The sequence below is a fragment of the Pogoniulus pusillus genome, chromosome 9 (genome assembly GCF_015220805.1).
Source record: "Pogoniulus pusillus isolate bPogPus1 chromosome 9, bPogPus1.pri, whole genome shotgun sequence".
NCBI lineage: Eukaryota > Metazoa > Chordata > Aves > Piciformes > Lybiidae > Pogoniulus > Pogoniulus pusillus.
The window spans coordinates 17,172,417-17,192,029 of record NC_087272.1 but is presented as its reverse complement, the minus strand read 5'-3'; the positions used below and the strand labels follow the sequence as shown (position 1 = coordinate 17,192,029).

Sequence of the window (19,613 nt, the reverse complement as noted above, 5' to 3'; positions counted from 1 at the left end):
TGCTACGTTAGAAAAGACACGACTTATTTTTGCTGTAATCTTGGATTTTTTGCACAATAGGCTCCAACCTTGTTGGCTTTTTCAAACCTTTTTTTGTTTTTCCAAAGACAATGTCAGTTGCACTCTTCACTAGCGAGATTTCTTTTCCAAGAGGCTGATTTGCCTGCCCTGTTCTTGCATTATCTCAGACTCCTCTCCAAGAACAGACTTCCTATTACAGTGACTCCAAGAACCATGAAATGCAGTCCATCCAGTGGAGAGGTGAAGAAAAAGAATCTTCCACCTTTTAAGCTTGCCCTTTCTCTTTTTCAGTTCAGGGTCTAGGTAGACTTAGACAGTTTGAAATGTTTGAAGCAGAGACCATTTCAAAAACATCTCTCTTCTCCTCCCCCCTCCCCCCACCCCAAGCTCCTGTTTGAAACAAAATCTAACCGGTTTTCCATTTTGAAAACCATTTGAACAACTTCAGAACTGTTGTGAAATCCTCAGTAAAGTTTGGGTGACCTCGTGCATTTGAACTGAGTTTTGCTGAAATACGCAGTTATGTGCTGTGCCCACAGAACTGTTTTGATAAGAAGCTATGTTTAATCCCACCCAGCAACTGAGCGCCACACGGTCACTCATTCACTCCTTCTCCGTCTCAGAGGGTTGGAAAGGAGAGTTAAAATTTGTGGGTGGAGATAAGAATGATTTAGTAACCGAGATTAAGTATAAGAACAAAATATACCAGTAGCAGCAATGAAAAGGAATTTTATCTTTCCCCAGTTTAGGGCCATGAGCTACCCGGGCCTGGAGGACAGAAACGACGCTTGTGCCTTTGGGGAGTGGCAATGAAGACACTGCACACTGCTTGGCAGTTTGAAGAGAGAGTCTACTTACAGGTGCATATATGCAACAGGCAATCTGGTAGAATGGATACATCCACAAGCTCAGCCAAGTCTATGGGACTAAAATCTTCTGGAATCTCCCTCTCCTCGCACCCTCAGCAGGCCGGAGAGCAGACCCCAACTGCCCTCCCCGGCTTAGGCCTACAGGGCCTCAGCAGGCTGCATGACGCAGCCCAGAGTTCGCTGCCGGCGAGAGGCCATGTCCCACGCATGGTCCGGGAGGCAGCAGGGACGCCTGCTCTGCCCGGGGAAAAAAGGCAAGAGGAGCAGCCACGGCAGCCAGGTACTGCTCTAGCTATGGTGCCGGCAAGCGGAATGAAACGACACTCTTGCAATACCCTGGGGTGACCAGGTCTGTCCCCTGGGACGGGGCTTTGTCTCCACAGCTTACTCAAGGGAACCTGTGCCCTCCCCAAACTACCACCTAGCTCAAACACACAACAGCAAAAAGGCAGAGACAAAACCAGCGGTGCACAGTGCAGTTGCTCACCACCCGGCGCCTGGGAAGCAGTCAGCCCACCCCAGCCGTCTCCCACCGGTTTATATCCTGAGCACAGTGCTCTGTGGCATGGAACAGCCTTTTGGCGAGTTGAGGTCAGCTCTCCTGGCTGCACTCCCTCCCAGCTTCTTGCGCACCTGCTCGCTGGCAAAGCTTGGGAAACGGAAACATCCTTAATTTGGGATAAACGCTACTTAGCGACTGCTAAAACATCAGTGTCTTATCAACACGTCTCACGCACTAAAGTCAAAGCACAGCATTGTGGCAGCCACTGGGAAGAAAATTAACTCCTCAGACAAAACCAGGACAGTTGGACACTGTTCTATAGTCACCCTCCTAATCTGAGGAGTAGTTTAAGGTCACCTCCAGGAGACAGGCACCCAATACAGTTTAGGGTCACCTCAAAGAGATGGGTGTGCAGTGTTTTTAAGACTCAACATAAGTGTTTGGATTTGTAGCAGTGTGGGGGGTGTTTTTGTTTGTTTGCTTGCTTTTTTCCCATGTGTGTGGGGTTTTGAGCGTTTGGGGTTTTTTTAATTTGGATTTGGTTGTTTAGGGTTTTTTTCCCCCTTTCTTTTCAATACCTTCCCTGCAGAGCATGATTATAATAGCAATTCTTACAAGAAAATATTATTCTTATCCTGAAACGTAACTGATGCCCAAAGCACGCCTTGAAGAACAAAATTGCAAGATCAAAATGGATCCAAGTCAAAATCTAGTATAAATGCTAATGTTCTCAAGTACTAACAATCTAGAATGAGATGAAACAGAAGACATGCCTTAGTTTCTGGGCCACAAGTCTGCATAGCCTCATGCTGCTTTTACACATGAGAGGTTATTTGGGAAGAAAAAATGTTTTTACTCCATGTATTCCACTTCTCTTAATTTGTGCAGTTCACTCCAAATTAGACAGGGGTAGTATATGCAGAATTTTCAAGGTCTAAGATTTGCCAAAATATTAGCTGTGCATAATTTAACTGTCAAAAAAACAGAATCAGGATGTGTAATGTGCAGACTCTTGGCAGCTTATCCATCTAAAATTAAAAAAAAAAGGAAAAAAATGAGAGGGAAAGGAACCAATTAGGTCTGTTTTTCCAAGGCAAGAATTTCCAAATCAGCCTCATTTTTTAAACTTGTCTCATGAATATGCAGTATCTAGTCTGGAACAAGGCAGAAAATTCTCCCAAACATAAGTAGACAACTGTTTAGGAGCAGTCAGGAAATCTATTTTAGCTGATCCAAAGCAAACCTTATAGCCTGCTTTCTCCATTAAACCCCATCAGCCTGCCATTTTCTCCTTTTTTAATTCTTTTATTTCAATTACCTTTATTTTACTTTCCTTCAGTTCAAATTGCCAAGGAAAATGCATGATTTTATCTAAGCTTTATAGGCTGTGGAGAAATTCTAAGGTATATTTTTGAGAAGGAATCTTTTCAAAACTCAACAGAAGGCAGCACTCAGTACTTATCAGGTCTGTATTTTGCTAATTATTCATAAAACCGAGTAAAATGAATAACAAAGAAACAAATTACAGAGTTATATGTATTTTAAAATGCCATCTATAAACTTATATCGTACACAACTTGGTGTAGTGAGAACTCACAGTGTGCTTGAATTCGTGAAGTTCAGGAGCTCTGCATTCTGATCCATCAGGGCAGAGTGGGCTGGGCGCTGCAGCAGCTACTGGCCTGGATAATTTCTTAAATGTGAAAACCAAACAATCCACTATGAATCTGAAAAAAAATTAAAATCATGCATATATACTGTGCTTCATGGGCCCACAAAAGATTCTCTGGGGAGTACTAACCTTATTATCCAAGTATTTTTCAAAGTGTGTACCCAGGTCCAGGTTTCAGCATTTATCTTGAAAGCAGAAAAGGTAGAGTAAGTCATAGCAAATCTACAACTTGGCTTCAGAGGTCCAAATACTGACTTTTTTTACTTGGATACGCCTGAAAGAAAGAACCAACAGTAGCTGCTACCTTGGAGCATGTGTGCTGCTTGAACTTCCCCACTACACAGGAAAACCAAACTGTGCTGCTGGCAGACATTCCTGCATCAGGTGCATATATTCTTCATCCAGAGCCAGGGCTCAGTGTTTTATTGGCTTGCCTCTTGCAGCTAGCACTGGTAGTGCAGAACTTCTATCTTTTCACTGTTAGAGCAGCTCCTGCTGCTCTGCCCTCACAAAAATATACCTTCTGTATTATACTGATAAAAATCTTGGAGCTCCAACTCCTAGTGGATGCACAGACTCATATCCTCCCCTTGTAACTGTAGCTGTGGTGTAATAATTGATCTAAAGGGAGAAATCAATGCACTGCTGGTAGCGACAACAGAGATGATTTGCAATCGGAGAAAACTGAAATGTGATGCACAGATGGAGATAGCAGAGGGTGGATGGCACATTCTCAGCTTGCAATTACAGAACTGTATCAAGATATTTTCCTGAGAAAATAAATGAAGTGCACACACCATGTGCAAAGTGGAGTACAGAGTTGCGAGAGGAAACCAAACTAAGGTGAGATACAGCTGAGTAAAATTCCAAGGGGCTACCAAAAAATGGTCCCAGTTATTTAATTACAAAACAGCTGAACTCTTCTTTGGAATATGAACTGCTTTCACCTCCTTAGAAGTGCTACTATCCCGTGGCCGTATGAACCATGGTCATCTGCTGTCCTCAAACAGATGTTTCACTAAGCTCTAAATAAATCATTAGCTGACAGAGAGATAAAACACTCTTTCCTCCATCACACAGCAGCGTTCAAATTTCAGGATGAAGGCTTTCCACACAATGAATCATGCATTTCATGGGAGCACATATACTGAGTCATATTTTACCTAACCTATGAACAGGATTAGTGCCTGATTTTTCTTTGGTTTCAGTCACTGTTGGTAGGCTGCTCTTTGAAGGAAGATTTACCAGTGAGTTTTTTTGGAATAATGGCCTACATGTTTGCTTCTTTCACTTTCCTGCCCAACAAAACAATCAGCAAATCGCTGAGCAAGTTGAAGCTTATGCATATTGCTAAGTGAGAGGGAAAGTTTGAAATTATCAGAAATAGGAGTTTGCCCTACGTCCTGAACGGCTATTGGCTTGCCCCACCCTTCTGCTGATGGGCAAAGCAAGGACAGGAGGAAAACAATGGCTTGGGCCATTATGTCCCTTCCCGATGTGATTAAAAAGTACTCACAGATGTTTAGGTACTTGTTGGTATCTTGCCCAAATAAGGGTGAGCAAGCCCTGGTTTCACCTAATATGGTCAGATTTGCAAATGCCATTTTGACTGGTGAATCTCTGTGGCCAAGGGAGCCATTACACTTGGGCAAGTAATATAAACTGAGCTAAGTTGCAAGCAGTTGCACTGCTTCTGCTTTGCTGCCTCTGGCTGTTGGACATGTTCTCCTTTGCCTTGTGCTTCAGACCACCTTAGCCCTGATATTTCAGTCTTGAACTACCTTGAAACTTAAGTGTCTTAAGTATCCCAGGATACTTGAGGCGCTTAAGTGCCTCATGATGTGGCAAGAAGTGCCACCAACACAATGCTCTCTGCATATCTGCAAGAGATCCTGCCTGCACCTCTGCAAACCTCCATGCCAAGAGGAACCATGATCAGATCAGAGATTGTCTGCCTCTTTCCCAACACCCTGGGAAGATCTAGAAGACTTTCAATGACCGAGCAGTTCCAACACTGCCACAAAGGAGCCAGGGACTATCTTGATATTTCTACTCCATCAGAGTGAGTAGAACAGACTTTGGCTAGGGCTCTGAGCTGCCTTTCCTTTGTAAGTGGGGCAAAGACATTTTATGGCCAAACCTCTTACATTTTTTTCTGATTCTCCTAAATGAATAGCCCATAAGCATCCTTGTAAAGACTTTCCCAACCAAACTTGAACCCAAATTTAACAAATTAGTATATAGTTGTGGGCAGGGCTTTCCAGAAATAAAATTAACTACTTATTTTATAATTCCTGCCTCATTAATTGCCCCAACTAAATCACCACACAGTAGAAACTTGATAGCTATTGTGTGCTTCTTATCACACTGCTATAGTTATGCTCAAAGAAATTTGTCTTCTTCACTGAGAAAGCACTGAAGCATGAAATAGGTGTGGTTCTTACTAAATATGCATAACCTGAGGGCACTGCACAGTACAGGCAGAATCCTGTGCTGCTCTCCTTTGCACGTCCAGATATACAACCACTGCAGGATACAAAGAGAGCATGGAGAGCTTATTTTAATTCCTCTGTGGTATTAAATGTTGGGGTTGTGACAGCATAAAGAGTTAGAAGAGCTAGAAATGACTACTCTTATCATATATATTAAAAAAAAAAAAAAATCTGCTTTGAAGGGGTAAAGTTTAGAGGATTTGGCAGTGCTGAATAAGACAACTTCTTGTCCTCTTCTGGAACCCTGTCATCACAGCTCTGTGGTAACTATACAGTGTTTCAGTCATCAGTAATTGTTCAGGCTTATTCACTGCTTTTTGTCCTACTCTGCCAGGTTACAAATAACTTATGCCATTTTCTTCCCTGATGCAGGTAAAATGAAAGAAGTCTGTTTTGGTTTTTTATTATACTCTCACAGAGTTCAATATTTTCATTTTAGCTAGAAAAGAAAAAAATGTTTCATCTTGGGGAATATTTCAGGCATTTCAGTTTCTGGTTTTAGCTATACCATAGAATTCTTTCCCACCATCAGGAAAGAGATAATAGATTCTGGCTCATGTGCTCTGAGAAAATGTAATGTAATTTAAAAAAAAAGTATAAGATTATAGGGAGATATGATTTTAAGGCAAGTTAGAAAAAGAATGAGAGCTTCAACATGTTTCTGCAAATATTTTGGCCCATGTAAGTAATAAATCTATTCTAATTTGAAAGCATGTTGCTTAATGTGCCTCTTCCTGAACAGCATTTTTGTGTCAAACTACATCAGGATTTTCCTTTGAAGGATCTTTCATAAATGGAGACATATCAGGTTGAGCTAATCCTTGCCTACCAAGCTCTGTTTACTGCACTCTTGAATAAAAAATTCAAATATCTGACTTCACACTGATATGAGATAACCTCCTGTTAATCTTGTCCTTGTGAAAGGATCCATTCCATCAATTTATGCAAATAAAGACTGGAAGAGAAAAGGGTTAATTAGCATTCCACTACATCACATCAGTTTAACCTGCATATCCCTCTCATCTCAAAAAGCTTTAAAGTACTGGTTAGTAAGGCAAGTGGAAGTCTAATAACCTTTACAGATGTATGCTTGTTGCATTTTCCAAACCTAGTTCTGTGCCCCATTCTGGCTTAGGTCTATCTTTTTTCCTTATGGCACTGGGTGGTAAATGAGAAAAGGAAGGAAAGCAAGAAAGTTAGCAACGAAGAAATAATTTTGGCAGGTATATCAGCTGAATAATTAATTGCACTATTTTCACAAAAGTGCCAGGAGACGTTAATTCCTGAAAGCTTTTGCTAGGAGACATTGTGAAGTATCTCCAGAGTATGTGGGGTAAGGGCGGGGGCTGAGGACAGAAATGATCCAAAGAGAGTTAGGGATTAGATTCCTAAGAGATTGCAAGAGTCATCTAGGGTTAATAAAATGAACAAAGTAAGGGAAAACATTGCCTGTAATGAAGTCTATTGATTATGAAACTGCCTCTAAAGGGAGCAGTGTTTGCCTTTTAAGAATACAACCAATGAAAGCACTAAAGGCTGGCTTGTAAAAGGACACAGCTGTACTAACAGAGTGCGACTTGACCTGAGGGGAGTTTTAGCTTTTTACCTTTTTTTCTGTTTACTGTTGTATGTGTGTATGAGTGAAAATATAATAAATGTTTTCACCTGTCCCTAAACAAGTGTCAGTGACATTCTCTGCAGGCACCAGCTGGGATTCTGGTTTATATGAACAGGCTACCCATCCCAACACTCAAATGTTTGCAATAGCTATAGACAAAGTCAGCGTTCCACATACTGTACAGCATTGAAATAAGACTACTGTAGGAAGCTGCATTTTACTCTGAGACTCCTAAGCCACTGAACTCTAGCTTCCCCCTGTCTGTAATTGTTTACCATAGGTTTCCTTAACCAGTCTGAGAAATTACATTGTTTCTAAGGAAAAAAGAATTAAAAATCAAGCACAGGCTGACTAGGAGATAGACACGCTCCTACGTCCACCTGAACTAAACTAGGTTATACTCGAGTAGAATCACAGAAATGCCATCCACAACACTGTCTACTTAGTTCCTTCCAAAGAAATAAGTTCCAGAATACACTTGTAGGAAGGTAAAGCATGCAGCATGCTGTTTGAAAAATTAATCACTCTGCCGAAAAAAAGGTTAATAATTCTCTTCCCTTCCTTCACCTATCCTGCCCTCCAACAAAATACTTTAACTCTGCTCACTCATTCACCCTTGTTCTCTCAGAACATTCATTCAGGGGTTTCCTTAGCAGTGACTCAGAAGATCCTAATCAACCCCCACCTGGCTACAGCCTCCCTTCAGGTAGTTGTAGACAGCAATGAGGTCTGCCCTGAGCCTCCTCTTCTTCAGGCTGCACACCCCCAGCTCCCTCAGCCTCTCCTCACAGGGCTGTGTTCCAGGCCCCTCACCAGCTTTGTTGCCCTTCTCTGGATGTGTTCCAGTATCTCAACATCTCTCTTGAATTGAGGAGCCCAGAACTGGACACAGTACTCAAGGTGTGGCCTGAGCAGTGTTGAGTACAGGGGAAGAATAACTTCCCTTGTCCTACTGGCCACACTGTTCCTGATACAGGCCTTCTCCACTCTCATTCACATACATTTTAGATCACTGGTTTGTATCTGAAGTCCAAGAATCAATGGTCTGCTAAAGTTATGTGTAAAAAACACCTGGTTCTAGAATACAGATGTAGGCTCTTCACACCTCAGCCATGCAAATCTGCAATCAGAACATCAGAAACCAGGCCTTGTCTAATTGAAATGTCTGGTAGGGGAACATGACGTTTCTTTGTAGGCTGCTAGGACACTGTTCAAAGCCATGCTCCTGATCTTGTTTCCAAAGTACTAGACCTGATCCCAGGGGTTTGCCATGATTGTTGCATAAACTGTCAAAGCTGAAAGAATGAGTGGGAATTTTACACATTACTGAGAAAGGTCAGTCAGTAAAGCAGTTCTTCTGAAGCTCTATGCTTACAAGAACAATGAAGTAGAGTAGCTATGTCAATAAAGGTGGTGTTACAAACCAATTAAGAATCTGTAATCTTCTTAAAGAAAAAAAGAAAACAAGTACCAGTCGTAAGGGTTACCTATCTAGCAACACAGAAATTAAGATAAAGGAGATTTGTACATACCCTTAATATAACTTGCCTAGACTCCCTTCCCTATTCCATGGTGTTTGTGGTACATAAGTGTTCAAGAAGAGAATGATATCACTGCAGAAGATGCTTCTCTCTTTTCTTCTACATATGCAGACATTTGTGGAGAATATAATTTTGTGGCAAAAAAATATGATTTTTTCCCCCATTTTTCACCTCTTCTAGATATGTTGTACATGGAAAGGATGGAAAAGAGGGGTGGGTGAAACTCAGCTTAATAGTACCCAGTTCAAGAAAGTATAGTCAACATTATTCATTTATAAAAGGAACCCAAGATATAAACAAACAAACCACAAATAAATCAAGCCAACAAAAAACACCACCAAAAATCAAAAATCACAAAATCAACCCCAAACCCAACCAACCACCAACAAAAAAAGTCATGCTATTTATTTCCCCTGTTTTGATTGCTCAGCATCATGCACAAGACAACTACTAGTTAGGTCAGACTTGGTAACTAGATGTACTGTGCATGAACATATACCCAACCTAACATTAAAAGCAAACTGCAACAGCTGCAGCATTTAAGCAGTTACCACTAGATCTTTTTCAAGTAGATCTCTCTGACTCTCCCAGTAATTACCAGCTTTATGCAACACAACATTTTTCTGTCTCAGTAGGAACCCAATAGTATAATTAGATCTTATGCAAACCCCCAAACTTTTTAATCTGACTTGGTATAAAAGATATAAAAATAGACCCAAATCTTTTATTTCTGATACAGGGTGAAGCCTACACATTGAAATCACTGTCAAGTACCCAGCTTTTCTACCTCTAGCTGTCATTTTTCATCATTGAAATTAATCTCTTTCCTAAAATTTACCTTGCTAAATAGATTTTTTTTTTTTTTTTCCCACTGCTAAGCTTGTATAGAGCTAAGGTGGGAAGGAGGAAGATGGGGGATTGAATTGGAAGAAAATGGAGGTTCTTAAAAGCATGGAGAGGCTAAAGAGTGCTTCCTGTCACAGAACAGCCTGCAAAGGGCCCGGGCAGGTCTTGCGCCACTATGACAGCTTCTGGGAAGAAGCTCCCTCAGGCAGGTATAAATCAATAAATACTCTGCTGCAAAGGAAGGGTAACTGAGAGACATTCCAACAGTTCTGTGTAAACTGCGTATTATAACCTCAGGCAAAGCAAACCTGACAAATGATATCACTTTCACTCCAAATGGGTGGCACGCATCCAGGAGTACACACTGAAATGCTAAGGACGTTAAAAGGAATGGGAACACCATTTATTTTAAGTCTGAAATCCACCTCCAATGTCTATGCCTAGCCACTGAAGGGACATGGCTTATTTTTTTTTCATTATATTATTCCAGTAAGTTTATTGGCAATAGAAGTGACAGTCTTTAAAGCAGTGATTAGAAATGACACAAAGTGATTTCTAATAGGGCACTAAAACTTGAAATATAGCAACAGTAAGATCATTCCTAATCTCTGATCATGCTATTTTTGCCAAAGCAATGCTTGAATGACTTGGACTCTTAATTAAAATCAGCTAGTTGAAGCAGAGGATTATGCTATCATGCACAGGAAAGGACTTGGACGAGTTGGTAGCACAGTGCTGTACCATTGAGTTTTAATTTTCTCAGCTACACTTGGCCAGTTTGGCCTACTGTCTCTCACATATCACTGTCATTAAGCTCCTGCTTAACTTGTACTTTCAACAGTTTTCCTATTTTCAGTCAGCAGGAATCCAGCTGGATCCAAGCTCCCCAAATTTTCTTTCAAGTCATCAAAAGCTTGACAAGAAGCTTTTGATGGCCAAAGCCCATAGAAAGCAGACTCCAGCCTGAAAAAATCCCCAACATTTCCTAGTATTGGCAACTACTCCAAGGCACATCTCTTCTGAACTGAACTTGCACACAACTTTGGCTGTGCCATCTCTAACACCTGTGCAGTAGCATGTGCCATACATACAGAATGCAACATTCACCATTCTCTTCCTGGAGAGAGATGTGGGACAAAGACAGAGAAGAAAGAAAAGCATCACATGAGAGAGCAGCCGCCTTGATTAACCTAGTAGTATCACATGAGAGAGCAGCCGCCTTGATTAACCTAGTAGTAGCAGATACTCAGATAGCATGGAAGAGATAAAAAAGGTGCAAAACACAGAAACATAAGGACACAGTTTTCTGTCTGAAATGTGGGTTTAAAAATAGATTAATTTTCTAATATAAAACCAGCTCAGACAAAAACAATTTCTATGAGTTCTTTTTATATTCTTCATGAAAGTACCTTCACAATAAAACTTACTGGCAGTAGACATGATAGCCTTTAAAACAGCTATTTGTTTGAAAAGAGGCAAGTGTTCAAGTTCTGAAAATACTAGAAATGGAACCATAGTGGAATAACAAAAAATTAAGTGTTCTTGTGACCGACCCAATCAAAACAAAGTTTGTGTTTCACTTAACTGATAAGCACAAGTTGTCCAACTTCTTCAGAAAATCTTTAAATCAATCTGGTCATGAGCATGACATTCATAACAGAATTCCCACACAGTCAAGGAAAATTTAAATAAAAGGATTCCCAAGTTATGAGTAAGTCAGGCTGAGACTGATCAGAAGTGCAGAAAACAAGAACCATAGAGGATTTCTTCAGTATTTGTGCTGACAGCTTTTGCAACCTGTGCTGTTAAAGAATACTCTCCCTTTGAAAACTGTAAACACGAGAAGTATTTCAGCTCTAAAATGGCAGGAGGAGGGAGCAGCAGCCTTCAGAGAGAACCAATGTGTCCAACTTCCCACACACAACACCAAAAAACCTGCATCATAAAAACACATCATAAAACTTACTCTGAACTTAGCAGGAAGTCTAAACATATCTGCTCCATGATAAGATCTGGGAATTCTGTACACCCAGCTAGACCCGACTGGTCTCTTGTGCCATCTAAGAAAATCATTTAACAATATGTGTTTTTGAAAGGAAAAAAAATAGACAATAACATCTATTAAAATGAAAACACCAAGTATGTTTGTTGAGGGTTGGATAGCAATTGGAATAAATTGGAAGGAATGATAAACAAGATGTAATTTTTTTTTTAAACACTGCATACAACATAGTAAAAGAATTCCAGAACTATCTTAATTTGTGAAGCTTCACTATCAGCCCATTCTCACTTTTTGTGAACAGTTTCTCAGCCACTTAGTACCATTCTACATGAGTCTCCAGGTTAATTTGTCTAGATTGACATGGATGCTGTCAGCTTAGTGCTATTACATCACTTAAAGGATCAAATATGCTAAACTGATAATAAATATATGGGACAAACTCCCCTTCTTTCTCTCTCACTTTAGCAAGTTGAAAGCACTCTTTAATAGTCCATTACTCCTGCTTGCATCTCAGTTTTCTTCAAATGCCCTTCCACTCCAAGTTCAGGCCTCACATCTTCATTTTTAAGGCCTCATAAATCTCTACCCTTCCAAAATTTGCCCTGTTGCCTCATATACCACAGACTATGGTCTGCTTCATTAAACCTTTCATCTCCATTTCTTCACCTGCTTTTTTTATGCAACTATTCCTGCTATTGCATGTATCCAGTACAGAAAAACAGCTCATTCTTCCACACAAACTGCTCCTAAAAATATTCAAAACAAGACCAGCAGATAATGCTAGTCACATAACTCAGCAGGTTTTCTTCCATGTATCACCAGCCTAAACCTGTATTGGTGCTTTACATGGTGCTGTTGACCTTTACTAGGACTTCCTCTTTGTTGGACATGAGCTCAGGGAAAAAAAAAGAACAACAAACCAGAAACAAATTACTTTATTCTGACCCTGAGTAATTTTATCTTCCTGCTCTTTGTGCAGTTGTGCACAAATTCAAAACAATTGCTAATAAAAGAATTATTTAAAAATCCCTATTGCCATCTTCAGGAATGCTGCATTTAAGCTTAGGCAATTTTGATGTGTAGATGCAGAAAGCTCCCTAGCTGCATATGCAGCATTTACAGAACATTTTAACACAAGTGCCTTTGATGCTATATCAAAGTGTTTCACATTCTGAATACAAAAATGGAAAGCAAACCCACTATTTATCCTTTATAATAATAGCATTTTTAAAAGCAATTTAGGGAAAGTAGCTATAAAAGGTAAAGAATCATTGTTTTAGGGGTGGATTTGGTGCAAAGCAACTTACTGCAACTTATGGCAGTGCTGCTGCCATAGTAGTGCTCGCAGGTTGGCCAAAGTCTGCTCCTTGAATGACACCCGGTGGTCACAAAAACGAACAGCAAGGCTTTCTCCTGGCCCTCCAGCCCCTCTCCCTGTGTTACAGCCAGGCATCAGCTGGAAGTTCTTCATAGGAATCTGCAAAAGATAGGAAAAGCCTTCATGAATTTCAAATAAATCTACAGACAGTAAAAAATACATAGTGGTTTGGAGGTTTTCCCCCCCATTGTACAATTGTTTAAAAGCAATAGATAATGGTTTCAGAATACTCAAAATCAAATTTCTTAGGGTTTTTTTTTTTTTTCAGTGCTTTGTTCTGGAAACAGCTAGCAGCAGCTGAGTAGTGTTGCCAAAGTATGACTGTGCAGGTTCTGGATTAAGCCATAAGCTGCTATTCTAAGGCATGGAAGATTAGTTCATCTATTCTTAATAGTTACAGAACTAAAATGCATTTATTCAGCTTTAAGTTATAGGATGAAATCCAAATTAGAGACATACATTGTCATGCTTACAATAGCTTTGAACAAAGTAAAACCATAACAGTGTTTCAATAAATCATCAAGCAAGGCATCATGCTTCAGAAAATTAATTGCTGATTGAACATCAGTCAGAGTTAGGAGCTTCTTGCCACATATTTTGTTCTGCTTAAGTACCATATGAGCTAGAGAAGAGATTTTAAGTAACAGCCTAGCCAAAAATGATTTGATATTTTCTAAAGAGTAGTAAGAAATGCACTATTTTGAGGGAAAAAGCAAGAGCCCTTCAGCGCAGATTTTTGATATTACATTCTTAGGACTTTTGGCAAGTGAAATGGAAAAGGAATATCTTTTGCTTTTCAGTTTTGATTTGTCTCATTTTATTTCTCAGATCAGCATCAAAATTCCTGGTGATGTCATAAGCCTCTTTATACTAGCTAAGGATATCACAGAAGACAATTGCCCTTTTTTCCTGTTAAGAAATAACTGGATTTTTTTCCTACAGTAGTACTAAGCCAAGTAAAAGCTTTTCCCCTAAGTAAAAAACTTTCCCCAGACATCCTTACACAATGGAATTTCTTACAGCAATGGAAACTCTCTGCTTCTTTTGCACCATTATCCTCACTGGGTGCCAGTGTAATGGAGGTTGGCAGGTATGTATCTAACCGTTACGACTCAGTCCTGAAAACTGGTTCACTACTTTCTCATCCCAGCTGTGCCTTGTCATCTCTGCTTAGGAAGATAAGGGTTAAAATGAGAAAGATGTTTGTTTACACAGGAGTAATGAAATTATTCAGGTATTTTGTCTGAAGTAATAGTTTAATAAAATACTTTAGCATGCGACATCTGAAAGAGGTTACCACTGAATACAAAACAGAACACACAAGGCAAGTCTAACAAACTATAGCAGCTTGGGAACAATGACAAAAATATGTCATTTATCAGTAAATTACACACATGTAGTTACCAGCCAACCAAGTATGCAAGAATTTAAAGCTTATAGCTGACCCAGTGACTGAATGAAATCTAAACAAATAAGAAGCCTACCTAGAGAGGAATGATCTCCTGTTGTATTTAGTTTAAAGCTAAATACTTCCAAGAGACATGCAAAGTTGTTGGTGTATGCTCACAGCTAATCCTTGAGATACCATGAAGCCAGACCAAATATAGCACTAGGAAGGTAGATGCAGGGTTAAAATACAGTCATATAAACTGCTGCCAGAGCTGATCTGGGATTTAAAGCTCTGTGTTCCAATAAGCAAAGTTGGGACTGAACAGCCCACAGAGAGAGGCTAGTCCAAGCATCTCCTTTTATCTTGGTCCTCAGAGGATGCAGTCACGTTGCAAGAGTTGAAAAGTTCTAAATGCTTTCCATTTGTTTCTAAATTCCCTTGTTTTTAGTTTAGTGAAGAACAAAACCTCACTATTATCTGGGAAGTATAAATACTAATTACCAAACTACTACTATATTTTTGTACTCTGTTTTCCACCTGCTCTCTTATGCTAGATTTCTGTGTTAAGGCAGATGATGATTTAAATATACTAGGCTCATGTGTGGCAAAACAAGTTTATAGTATCAGTGTAAAACATGTAGAAGGTATAGAAAGGCTAATCACACGGTATGGTATTTCAGACTGTCCTATTTACACCCACATATACTATCATTACACATGTGCTACCACCTTTATACAACTCCATATACATGTATATGGTGTGTATTAATATAAATGAAGTACAGCTGTGGAATATACCCGATTTGAGGAGGTTGAGCAATCACATAAGGAACTGACAACCCAAATAACAGCATTCCTGAACAGCACTTTTCCCCCCCTGTATTAACACTAAGTCTGATGTGGAATAAAATTTGTTGCACATAACATGGTACCTGTGCGTTACTGCGGGTTCTATCATTCCATATTCCACACTTTCCTCCCTAAATCCTAAGACAAACTTCCAGGTTCTAGAAGTAAAGGCATGAAAACAATGACAGCACCATCTCCAAACTCACAGGAGGCAAGCAAACACAAATTTCAAACCAGTCACATCCCTGCTGTGTTCTGAACTCATTCTAATTTCCAGGTAAGTGAAAAAACTAAGCATAAAAAGGCTCTTTGTAGTGAACATCTCAAGTAAACTCTACTGATGTTCAGTTGCTTACTCATTGGATCATTTTTAATGAGCGCTTTTGTTTTCAGGTGATCGTTTACTTTCCTATAATAATCTGAACAGTCACAGCTCTCTCATTTTATAACTTCTCCCCATGGCTTATCCTGGTGTGACTTTACAAAATACCTCAAATGAACTTCTGTGTAGGTAATTTTGTACTCCTTTGTGAAGGTTTCTTCCAATTTTTGCATGAGAATCCAAAACTTGACAGACACAGTAATAGTTGATCTTGTTATTCACTGTTGTGTTCATTCACACACTATGTTTTAAAGAATTCCCTCTGGCCATTACTGCTTTATAGAACAAGTTGGTTTTAAGTATTATTTCATGCAAAAATCCCAAGTATTTTGTTACAGAGCTGAAAGATCAACGCATTTTGATACATTGCAGGATAATTCGGTATCACATTTTCTTCCTTTCATTTTCTTGTCCTCACCCCCCCTCACATTTGCTTTCATGTCTTTTCTTATATGACCACCCCCAGTTGGAACCCCTTTTCAAATTTTTGCCCATTAAAATGCTTTAACTAACAGGTCCATAAACTCATTTGCAATTCCAAGAGGCATATAGTCCCCTATCACTGATAGCGTGCAGCAGAGATCTGTCTCTATTTTGCCCAGCAGGATATGCTTGTCTTTCTATTCCATGCTGAGCTGGCGACATTGCACTTGTAATAACTGATTAAAACAAATAAACAATACAGCATCTTTTTAATGGGGAAACAGACAAATGATTCAACTAGAGAAAACAAAGGAGAAATTCAAAAAGTCTGAGAAACAGTTGTAGCAGAACTGCCCCAGAAAGCCCTCCCTTACTGCACATGAATGCAGTTGCCATACACAGTTACTGTAAACACTGCAGGCAGCTATTTATACACATTTCAGTGAGGAGTCCAAGGACAAGAGACATCTATGTTGTGCAAGGCTGGCACTCCACTAAACAGATAACAAGAATTAAAACCCCCTCTACCATGGTACATTACACAACTTGAGAATTAATTTGTGGGGATGACAAGTATTAATTCTTCATTTCACATTCTCATTCTGGATCATTTTCTAGTATCACTCATTCCTGTGAGTAAGCTAGAATTGAACACTCCACGTTTTGTTTGCGGAACAGAACTCAAAGCATCACTATTTGATAGTAAGCTCTATGATAATTTTACTACTAGTAATCACATGGTTTTTACCATTCTATAAGCAAGTCCTTTACAGTTATAGTAGTTTACAAATCCAATTACAGATACAAAGGTGAAACAGATCATGTCTTTCATTGCAGACACAGAACAGATACTTCATACAGGCACTTGAATTGTTATTGGAAAGAATGATATGAAATAAGTTGAAGAAACTGGCTTTTAAAAACTTATCAGAGTAAGTAAAATACAGAAGTGTAGAAATAGTAGTTCTATAAGAAACAATGGTCCATCGAGCATGTGGACTCTGCAAATAGGGTTTTATTTAGTGCATTTGTTTCTACTAACAGCTCAAATGACTGCATAAATAGCAACTATTGGTAAATGCAACTATCACTTTTTAAAAGACCAATGTCACTATGGCAACTCTACAGGGAAAAATCAAGTGAAGTCACAATTAAGATCAGGAAAGCCAGTTTTACATTATGCTCATTTTTCTACAGTAGAAGAAAAGGAGTGGCAGTGCCATTTGCAGATAGGCTACACACACGAGTAAGAGAGGGGAACTAATAATGATATATGCTCAACTGGCAAATAAATGCAGAATTCAAGCAAGCTAGGAGAGGCAAAACCTTTTGGCTACTGTTGCTGGCATAAATCACGAGGACCAATGAGAAAAGCAAGATTTAGTACAAGTGAAGCATGGGATACTAGGATAGGGACTGTTCAAACAGCCAATAGCAATTTGGTTTGGACAGTCATTTTAAGACTTCAGTTATGCTGTGACATCTTCCAAATTCCTTTATGAGGAATCTACCCTTTCTCATTAGAAAATTACTAATCCATAATCTATGTATTTATTTTCTCCAAGATGTGTCAACTGTACGTCACAGTTTTAATTAAAATTTGCTTGATTCTGTCTCGCTACAAATTCTAACTAGAGGAGCCCAAGTAAGTTTAGAAGGTCTCATTTTTTCTGTAAAGATGAGTGCTGATCCTTCAAAGTCAGAAATGGTCTATACACCGTAAATTTCCATTTAATCTTCATGATTTTTAGTCCCCCTGAAAAAGTCCACAACACAGCAACAGAAGGTCATAACACTTCAAAATAATAGAAAATTTCACACTCCTTAGGATATTGCTTGCTTTATCATATGACCTTATATTAAAGCCAAGGTAGCTGCTTTAAACCAGAAATAGATAAAAATAAATCAATTAAAAAGAAAAGGGGGCGGGGGGAAAGCATATCTTTGCAAACCTAAGGAAGTTCTGTGCCACTCTGGATAGACAGGGATTTATTCCTTGTGGATATTCTATGAAAGTGGAGATAAGAATATCTGCCCTTCACTTATTAAATGAAAGAAACAGCTCCTTTTGGTAAAAAAGTCTTAATCACTCAGCAATAGAGTGCATTTAGCTGACAAGAATTCCACCTCTTCAAAAATTCTTTTTCATGACAAGTTTTCTTCCAGGAGTTTATCAAAATGAGATTTTTTCAAAATTGTAGTTTTAATTGAAATTTTGTTTTCAGGACTCTTTAAAAATAATCACCTCTTCTGGGTTAAACACAGTTTGCTCTTACAAGCCAGTCTCTCACCCCACACAGAGGCAGGAGGGAAAGTAACACAAAATAACCTCTGGGTTGAGATAAAGAGTTTAATAAGATCATATGCTATAGAATTACCCTGACAAAATGCAGAAGCAGCAGCAGAAGTCAGCAACAAAAACGGCTCCCCCCACTCAAGCACATAGCAGCCAGCACAAAAGAGAAAGCCAACACCCCAAAACCAGAAACTGGAAGCAGCTACTGGAACAGGAAGCCTCTCCTGTTACAATTTGAACTACCAGCCCCACTTTACTCCAACCAGCACTTTCACTTTGAAGTTGGCATAACAGCATTATGGTACTGAATATACATCAGCAGATTCAACTCAACCCATGACATTGTGTTTTACACTGTCTCAACTTGGGGTGCTGCCAGAGTGCCTGAGGATGACTAATGTGTGATGGAAGAGTCAGCGCAACCATACAGGCTGAAGTATCTTCAACCAAATATCTTAGGCACAAATGTAATACCATTGATATCCCTAAAATACCCATTTGAAAAACTATTGAATGTGGCATTCTAAGCATGGACGGAAATGACTAATATGTGGCCTAGCGTTGGTTTAGCTAAAATTCACTCATTAAGTTTTAATAATATCAGTCATCACGTAGGTTATTATGACTCCTGCTCTGGATGCATCAGTACAGCTAAGGCTACTCAAAAAAGAAGCAAAACCAACACTTGCCCAAAAATCCAAATCAAAACACAACCCAAAAAACACTCTTCCAGAATAAGTCGCACAATGCTGTACTATCACAGTTCTTAGACAAAAAACTCTCCTTCTACAAGGGCAACACTTGTTATAGATATGACACCAGTCATGATTTCAGTCTTCGTTTATCTTTAATATATTAGTTAGAAGAATGAAGCATAATGTCCAGAAGATAACACTTTGGAAAATAAAGAAATCAAAGAGGAATGGAAAACACACTGGATTTTTTTTTCTTCAGGTAGTTTTGGTGACAGTGATCTAAGTCAAGTGTGACAAATCTACAAGCTTTACTACAGCAATGTTATGTGTCATGGCATTCTATGCTTGACATTTATTCAAGTTGTTTTCCTGGAAATGGAGCAAAAGATGGCAATGACTCACAAGAAGCTGCATCCTTTAAAGGGAAAGAGAATTGATTTTATTTTTACTTTTGAAATTAGGTGTTATGGCCATTCAGATAAATAAACAAACACACAGTGCAGTAAATAGTAATGCAAATACATCATTAATTAAAAGGCACTATGTGTGTCTGTAGTTTTGGTGAAGTTTTAATGTAAACTACTAGGAAAAGAAAAGTATGATTTAAGAATGTCTGATATTAAGCCACTGTGTAGGT

General features: G+C 39.2%; 1 long non-coding RNA gene across 4 annotated transcripts in view; it reads right to left on the bottom strand.

Annotated features, from left to right (window-relative positions):
* Positions 1-2,987: 2,987 nt before the first annotated feature.
* The window catches only part of LOC135178126 (uncharacterized), a 65,515-nt gene continuing 48,889 nt past the window's right edge, over positions 2,988-19,613 (bottom strand). For 2 of the 4 annotated variants that reach the window (XR_010303365.1, XR_010303368.1), the window contains exons 8-11: positions 13,962-14,107; positions 12,871-13,040; positions 3,194-3,338; positions 2,988-3,119 (exon numbers count right to left, since the gene is read on the bottom strand). This is a non-coding gene — a long non-coding RNA (uncharacterized LOC135178126). The remainder of the gene's footprint in view (positions 3,120-3,193; positions 3,339-12,870; positions 13,041-13,961; positions 14,108-19,613) is intronic. The other 2 variants (XR_010303366.1, XR_010303369.1) reach the window with 2 other exon arrangements.